Raw genomic sequence first — 7,970 nt, forward strand, 5'->3', positions numbered from 1 at the left:
GCCTCCGATTCGAGAGATAGACTTCAGCATTGAGTTGATGCCAGGTACAGTTCCGATTTCGAGGGCTCCGTACAGAATGGCATCGATTGAGTTGAAAGAGTTGAAAGAACAGTTGGAGGATTTACTAGCCAATGGGTATATTAGACCGAGTGTGTCTCCTTGGGGTGCTCCAGTACTGTTTGTGAGAAAGAAAGACGGTTCGATGAGACACTGTATCGATTACCGAAAACTGAACAAAGCAACGGTAAAGAACAAATACCCTTTGCCTCGTATTGATGATATGTTTGATGAGTTGCAGCAATATCTGTATATTCCAAGATCGATCTGAGATCTGGATATCATTAATTAGCTGAAAGTTAGAGATTCTGATATCTCGAAGACATCATTTAGAACCAGGTATGGACACTATGAATTTATTATCATGCCATTTGGTTTGACGAATGCTCCGGCTGTATTTATGAGATTGATGAACTGTGTCTTTCAGAGATATCTGGATGATTTTGTGATTATTTTTATTGATTATATCTTGATTTATTTTAAAAATATGATTGAACATGCTGATCATTTGAGAACTGTGTTGAAGATTTTGAGGGCTGAGAAAATGTATGCTAAACTGTCGAAATGTGAGTTTTGGTTGAGATAGGTTGTATTTCTGGGGCATATTATATCCGGAGACGGTATATCAGTGGATCCCAGTAAGGTTGAAGCCGCGATTTCTTGGCCGAGACCGACTTTAGTACCCGAGATTCGCAGTTTTATGGGTTTGGCAGGATATTATCGACGTTTTATTAAAGATTTTTCCAGCATTGCCAAACTGATTACTCAGTTGACTCAGAAGAATTCTCCGTTTGTATGTTCTGAAGAATGTGAGATCAGCTTTCGTGAATTAAAGAAAAGACTGACCAGTGCACCGATTTTGACGATTCCATCAGGTACTGGTGATTTTGTAGTTTATTGTGATTCTTCTCACCGGGATGTGTATTGATGCAGCGAGGTCAGTCTTGATATGTATTGATGCCATATCTGCCGAAGCCCCATGAATCTCAAACATGAAATGTGTATTGATCTGACAATGTGAGATCAGCCATGAATCTCAAACATGAAATGTGTATTGCATTGAAGCCCCATCGCTTATGATCAAGATCATGAATTGGATCAGCCATCGTCTTTGCATTGGTGAAATGTGTATTGATCTGACAATGTGAGATCAGCCATCGTCTTTGCATTGAAGATATGGCGACATTAACTTTATGGTGAAATGTTTGAGGTCTATTCTGATCATAAGAGCTTGAAATATCTCTTTTCAGAGTCAGAGCTGAATATGAGACATCGAAGATGGCTTGATTTATTGAAAGATTTTGATTGTGAGATCAAGTACTATCCGGGGAAATCCAATGCAGCAGCAAATGCACTGATTCGAAATGTATGTTCTTTATACTTATCGATGATTGGTGTTTCTATTTTGATAGAAGATTGCTGTTTGTTTGGATTAGCCTTTTAAACAGATTTTCAGCCTCTGAGATTATATACTATTTGAGCTGAACCAGAACTAATATTGAGAACCAAAAAGGCACAGAAAGTTGATCAGAATTTGCAGAATTCTATTTCTATGGTCAGAGCTTGACATCAATCGGAATATCAGGTTCGTGATGGTGTTTTGTATGTGAATAATCGTATTGTTGTGCCGAATGTTTCAGATTATAGACAACGAATATTAGCAGAAGCACACAACAGTTGTTTTAGCATTCATCCTGGTGGCAGAAAAATGTATAATGATTTGAAGACACAGTATTGGTGGAAACAAATGAAATACGATGTTACGGAATTTGTAGCCAAGTATCTGAATTGCAAACAGGTGAAAACAGAAAGAAACAAAACAGGAGGATTATTACAGAATTTGTCTATTCCTGAACGGAAATGGGATCACATTTCCATGGATTTTTTGACGCAGTTACCGAAATCCTCCAGAGGTTGTGATGCGATTTGGGTCGTGATTGATCGATTGACCAAATCTGCATGCTTTATTCCATACAAGATGACATACAGACATGACCAGATGGTGGATATTTATGTCAGAGAAGTGGTCAGATTGCACGGAGTGCTGAAGTCGATTGTTTCAGACCGTGATCCTCGGTTTACTTTGCACTTCTGGCAGAATTTGCAACAGGCTCTAGGTACGAAGTTACATCTGAGTACCGCATATCATCCATAGACCAACGGACAGTCAGAGCAGACTATCCAAACATTGGAAGATATGTTGAGAGCTGTAGTGCTTGATTGGCAGGATGCATTGCCACTTTGTGAGTTCTTGTACAACAATAGCTATCAGACGAGTATTGATATGGCTCCATTCGAAGCATTGTATGGAAAGAAGTGTCGATCCCCTCGGTATTGGGATGATATTTCTGAGGTTCCTGAGATTGGACCTGACATGATCAGAGATATCAATGAAAAAGTGAAGCTGATTCAGAAAAGAATGAAGGCATCTCAGGATAGACAAGCCAAGCATGCCAATGTTCGACGTAGACAGTTGATATTTGAGGCAGGAGACAGAGTATTTCTGAAAATTTCACCTATCAGAGGAGTTGTCAGATTTGGCAAGAAAGAGAAGTTGTCTCCACGATACATTGGGCCGTACGAGATTCTTGAGAAGATAGGAGATTGTGCATATCGACTCGCATTGCTGCCTTCTTTATCTGGGATACATGATGTCTTTCATGTATCGTTGTAGAGGAAATACCTACCTGATGCTTCACATGTTATTCAACCAAATAAGGCCGCACTTGACGAGACATTGAGCTACTACGAAAAGCCGATTCAGATTCTTGATCGGAAGGAAAAGTAGCTCAGAACGAAAACAATTCCACCTGTGAAAGTTCAGTGGAGTCGTCACGGTGTCGAAGAAGCTACCTGAGAGACGGAGTCGGACATGAGACAGAGATTCCCAAAATTATTTCATTGATGTAAGTATTTTATTCAGCTTCTATTATACATTCCTTCTTATTGATATGATTGATTGCCGGTGATTTCGGGGACGAAATAATATCTTGGGGGGGGGGGGGGGGAGAAATGTAATGCCCGAAATTTTGATTAATGTAATCTGATATGATTTGTGGATAATTGTGATGTGATTATAGACAGAACGGACCAGATCGAGAAAGCGAAAAGAAGACTGAATTATGTGCGAGGACTGGACCCCTCGCGCATATGCGCGACCTGAGAGTGCGCATATGCACGAGGCAGGCAGAGAACCTCGCGCAAGTGCGCTTCATGAATCCGTGCATGTGCGCGAAGGTACCCGAGAGATGTGAAGAATCGCAAAGGACCTCGCGCATATGCGCCGAATTGTGGGGACCCGGACGCTAATCAAGTTCTTAATCATCATTGAGACAATTTAATCAATTATAATAAACAGGGTCTAATTTTTTTTAAAATACATTATTAAATGCAGAATATAATGGAATTCAATCTAATATACATATCAGTATAAAAGTACAAGTCTTGTACAACATACATCAAACTTAAACTAAGGTTCAACAACTAAATATCCAGTGCTGAATCCTATCTATAGCAACGTCAAAGTCCGTAGTCTCCACTCTAATCACGATCTCTCATAATTTCCTAGACCCTGATCGTGTCCCACCTGTTGTCATGTACACATACAAACACGACACCAGCCGGATAACTCCGGTGAGAAATATATCCCTGTATAAATCAACGAAACATGCAATCATATAACAATGTAAAAGCATGTAACAAATATCGGTAACATGTATCAAAATCTGAAACATATTCAATATAAAATCATAAATCAGACTCGTGACTCCACGTCTCAGACTAGACTCAATCCTAGTCTAGGGATCCCAGTTTCCAGACCTTGGTATTCCATATCGAACATCAGTAATAGAAGAAACTCCAATTCTATCCACTTCGATATAACGAAACATCCGGTGTCTTGACCTATCCGTCACAGACTTTAGCACTTTCGCTAATCACTATCTTGTGACAATGTGCAATGTGCCAGTGACGATTCCATCACCATCGGCACTTATGTCACAAGATCACTCGTCTAATACTAGTATAATACATGCTTACTATAAATCAATAGAACAATCATATCAATTCAAATCAATGTACATAATAACAATAATTATGTGATTTAGGGAAACTCAAGTATATCCTACTCGAGTCGTTCTCTCGGTACCACATTGACTTATACCTTTCTTTTATTGCAGTTCTGACGACGCTCCCATCTGGAATTCAAAGTCTGTCAATACACAATCTGGAAATGACAATATCAAATAATCCCATATCAATATACAACTCAAATCGACACCAATCTGATCAATCTGGATTTAACTCAAAATCAATGACATAACGGAACAGTCTCGATATCCCCGTCAACATATTAATTACAATCAATAACCAATATCCAATACAATCTGTAATCAATCCAAAATCCAAATTTGTCCAATATCAATCGATATAATCTGAAAAATCAAAACAATTCCATAATCAATATGTTTCTCAATCTGACTTCGATTCTACGATGTCTAACATGTCAAGAACATCATATATGAATTATATCCGATTCTGGCAATATCATAATTTCAAAACATAATCAAACGTAACAAAACTTACGTCCAGTTGAAGCCTGCGTGGATAGGAACACAGTACTGAAGTCAGATTCTAAATCGAACGGACGGATTTCTCGTAAATGAAATTCTAAAATTAAGAACTCAAATTATCTCCTAGCCTTCTCGTTCCTTTCCTTTTGCTAAATGAGGGAAATGAATTTTGTGACAACAGGTGGGACATGATCAGGATCAGGAATAGGATGAGAGATTATAGTTAGCGTGGAGATCCGGGCCCAGAAACAAAATAGGATTCAGCACTGGATGTATAGTCGTTGAACCTAGTTGAGATAGAAACATGTAGTACATGTTTTGTACTTTGATATTGATATGTATATCAAATAGATTACATTACGTTTCCGCATTTATATTTTAAAGAAAAAAATTTAGTACCAATTTTTTTAATTGTTCTATTTGACAATAATAATGATTAAAACATGAATTAGCGTCCGGGTCCCCACAGCAGGTGGTATCAGAGCAATAGGTCTAGAACTGTAGGTTCTTGAGACTGAGATAGAAGTTAGTGAGCGGGGTAGAATGAGTTTTCTTTCCTTGCATGTGATTGCTAGCATGTGATTATGATAATGTTGAATTACATTGTATATGCTAATATTGCAATATGTGTTTACTTTTTTTGAAGATACATATTACCTGAATATCTGAGTTGATTTGGTAATGTGTATTATTTGATAATGAATCAGAACCAATTCTTGATCAGAGGTAAGCTGATCAGAAAGGTATTGAGACGGATTTGTCTCATATGATTGCTGACTCTTGTGATCATCAGATATACCTCCTCGAAAAATTCCAGAACGAGGAAATACTTTGACTGATCAGATGGATATGTCCGAAACTCCGATGGAAATACAGTTAAAGAGGTTTCAGTCATTGACACCGCCGATTCTGAAGGGTACTGAGACGACTGTTGATTGTGAGAACTGGATAGATGATATAGAGATATTGTTTGATTCACTTGAGTACCCAGATGAGCGTAGAATTAAACTGATTGGACATCAGTTAAAGGAGGTCGCAAAGAGCTGGTGGATTGCAACCAAAGAAGTTTTAGAACAGCGTGGTACAGTGATTACGTGGGACATCTTCAAAGTAGAATTTTATCGAAGGTTTTTCCCAAGTTCGTACCGAGAAGATAAGAGGGCAGAATTTGAAAATTTGAAACAAGGTCAGCTAAACATTGAAGAATATGTTTCTCAATTTTCTACCTTGCTACGTTTCGCTCCTCATGTGGCTGGGAATGATGAGAGCCGAAACCAGTCTGATGAGGCACAAAGAAGCTTCGTTTGTGCCTCCAATATCGAGATCACAACAACCACCTCTTGAACCTGAGACTGGTAGTAGCAGTGGTGGAAAGAAAGACTATTTGAAAGCCCGAAAGAAACTGTTCAAGAAGTTAGGATGCGGTTTGTCTAGTTCCAGTGATTCTAGTCAGAGTTACACCGGGATTTATTGCAGCACTTGCGGAGGGAGACATTTTACTGAGCAATGCCAAGGAGTATTTGGTAGTTGCCGTATCTGCAAACGACCGGGAAATTTTGCAAGAGTATGTCCACAGCGAGGTTCCCGAAGATTCCAGGGAGCAGAGGCATCTGGTTGCAGTGATCGAGGAACTGACCCAGAATGCACTTGACTCTATAGTGGCAGGTAATTGTTCCTTTATGGTTATTTTGTGTACGTATTGAGAGATACTCATACATCATATATGATTTCTGAATGATTTGCATCGATATATGCTTTATCTGTTGAGTCTATATCTGCTGTAGTATTTGTCTCCTTACCTCTTGGGAAGAGTTTTGATATCAGTGAATTCTGTAGAACATTGTATACTGCAGTGAGATGAGAATGAGAGTGGGTTAACTAGTATATACTTGTATTGTTTGATTCTGACCGCATTATTGATATTGATATACTGATCAAGTACAGAGCTACCATACACTATTTCCAGAAGATGGTAAGATTCGGACCTGAAATGGCCGAAGAATGAACATGGTACGGTAATGATTCTGGATTTAGAATACCTTTGATATATGTGATGTTCATGACTCGATGATTATCGAAAGGAACAGAGTGATTCCTTATGCATTCAGTTGATTTACTGAGATGGAGCGTATCATTGACTGATTTGCCAGTGACAGGGGCGTTGCTAAAGTTGTCCCAGATGAGCTTCCGGGTTTGCCTTTAATCAGGACGATTGATTTCAGTCTTGACTCGATATCAGGTATTGTTATTATTTCAAGAACTTCGCTCCGAATGATACTGATTAAATTGAAAGATTTGAAAGATCAGCTAGAAAACTTATTAACCGAGAGTTACATCTGATTGAGTGTTTCTCGTTAGGAATGTATCAGCTTTGGTTGTGAGTTGATAAACTCTAGGTTCAGAATATTTTGATGATTTTCTGTTTAATTGATCTATGATATTCGGGTATATTCGAAGAATATTACTGATTTTGTTGAATATCTGAGTATTGTATTGAATATTATGGGAACTGGAAAGTTGTATACAGAAATTGTTGAAATGTGTATCTTGACTGAGACCGATTGTATTCAGGGTTTGTTATATCTGAAGATAATATATCTGTTGATCCTTGCACAGATGAAGCCGTGATCAGTTGGCTGAGACAGATAACTTTGTCAGAAATTGTAGTTTTCTGAGTTTAGCAGATCAGCATCGATGATTTATGTTTCGAATCTGATTGAATATTGCAGTTATTCGAAAGAGTATTTGATACAGAGTGTGTACAGCTGAAACTCGATCCCATTCAAGCCAAACTAGAGCTGATTTTGAGAGTTAAAATAGTTCAGAAAGTTGATCAGAATGGGCAGAATTCGATATCAATAGTCAGAGTAGGGTATCGATCAGATATCAGGTATATGATACTGTACTGCATATGAATAACTGAATTGTTGTGCCAGATTTTTCAGAGGTAAAGCGACATGTGTTATCAGAAATGCACAAATTTTTGATTCAAAATTTATTCTGATGATAGAAAAATGTATGATAATCTGAAAAGATAGTTTTGATAGAATCAGACGAGATCAGATGTGGCAGAATTTGTACTGAAATATCTGAATTGCCTACATATGAAGACAAAAATAAAGAAACTAGGAGATTGATATATAGCTTATCGATTCCTGAAATGAAATGGGATTACATTTTCAGGGATATCGTGATGAAGCTACCGCATTCCTCTCGGAATTGAACATTGATTGAGTTAGGAGTGATAGACTGACCCAGTCTGCGAGTTCTAACTCGTACATGAAGACGTATAGATATGATTATATTACTGAGACTGCTGCCAAAGAAGTGATCATATTACGC

The sequence above is a fragment of the Primulina eburnea genome, chromosome 8 (genome assembly GCF_022965805.1).
Source record: "Primulina eburnea isolate SZY01 chromosome 8, ASM2296580v1, whole genome shotgun sequence".
Classification (NCBI taxonomy): Eukaryota; Viridiplantae; Streptophyta; class Magnoliopsida; order Lamiales; family Gesneriaceae; genus Primulina; species Primulina eburnea.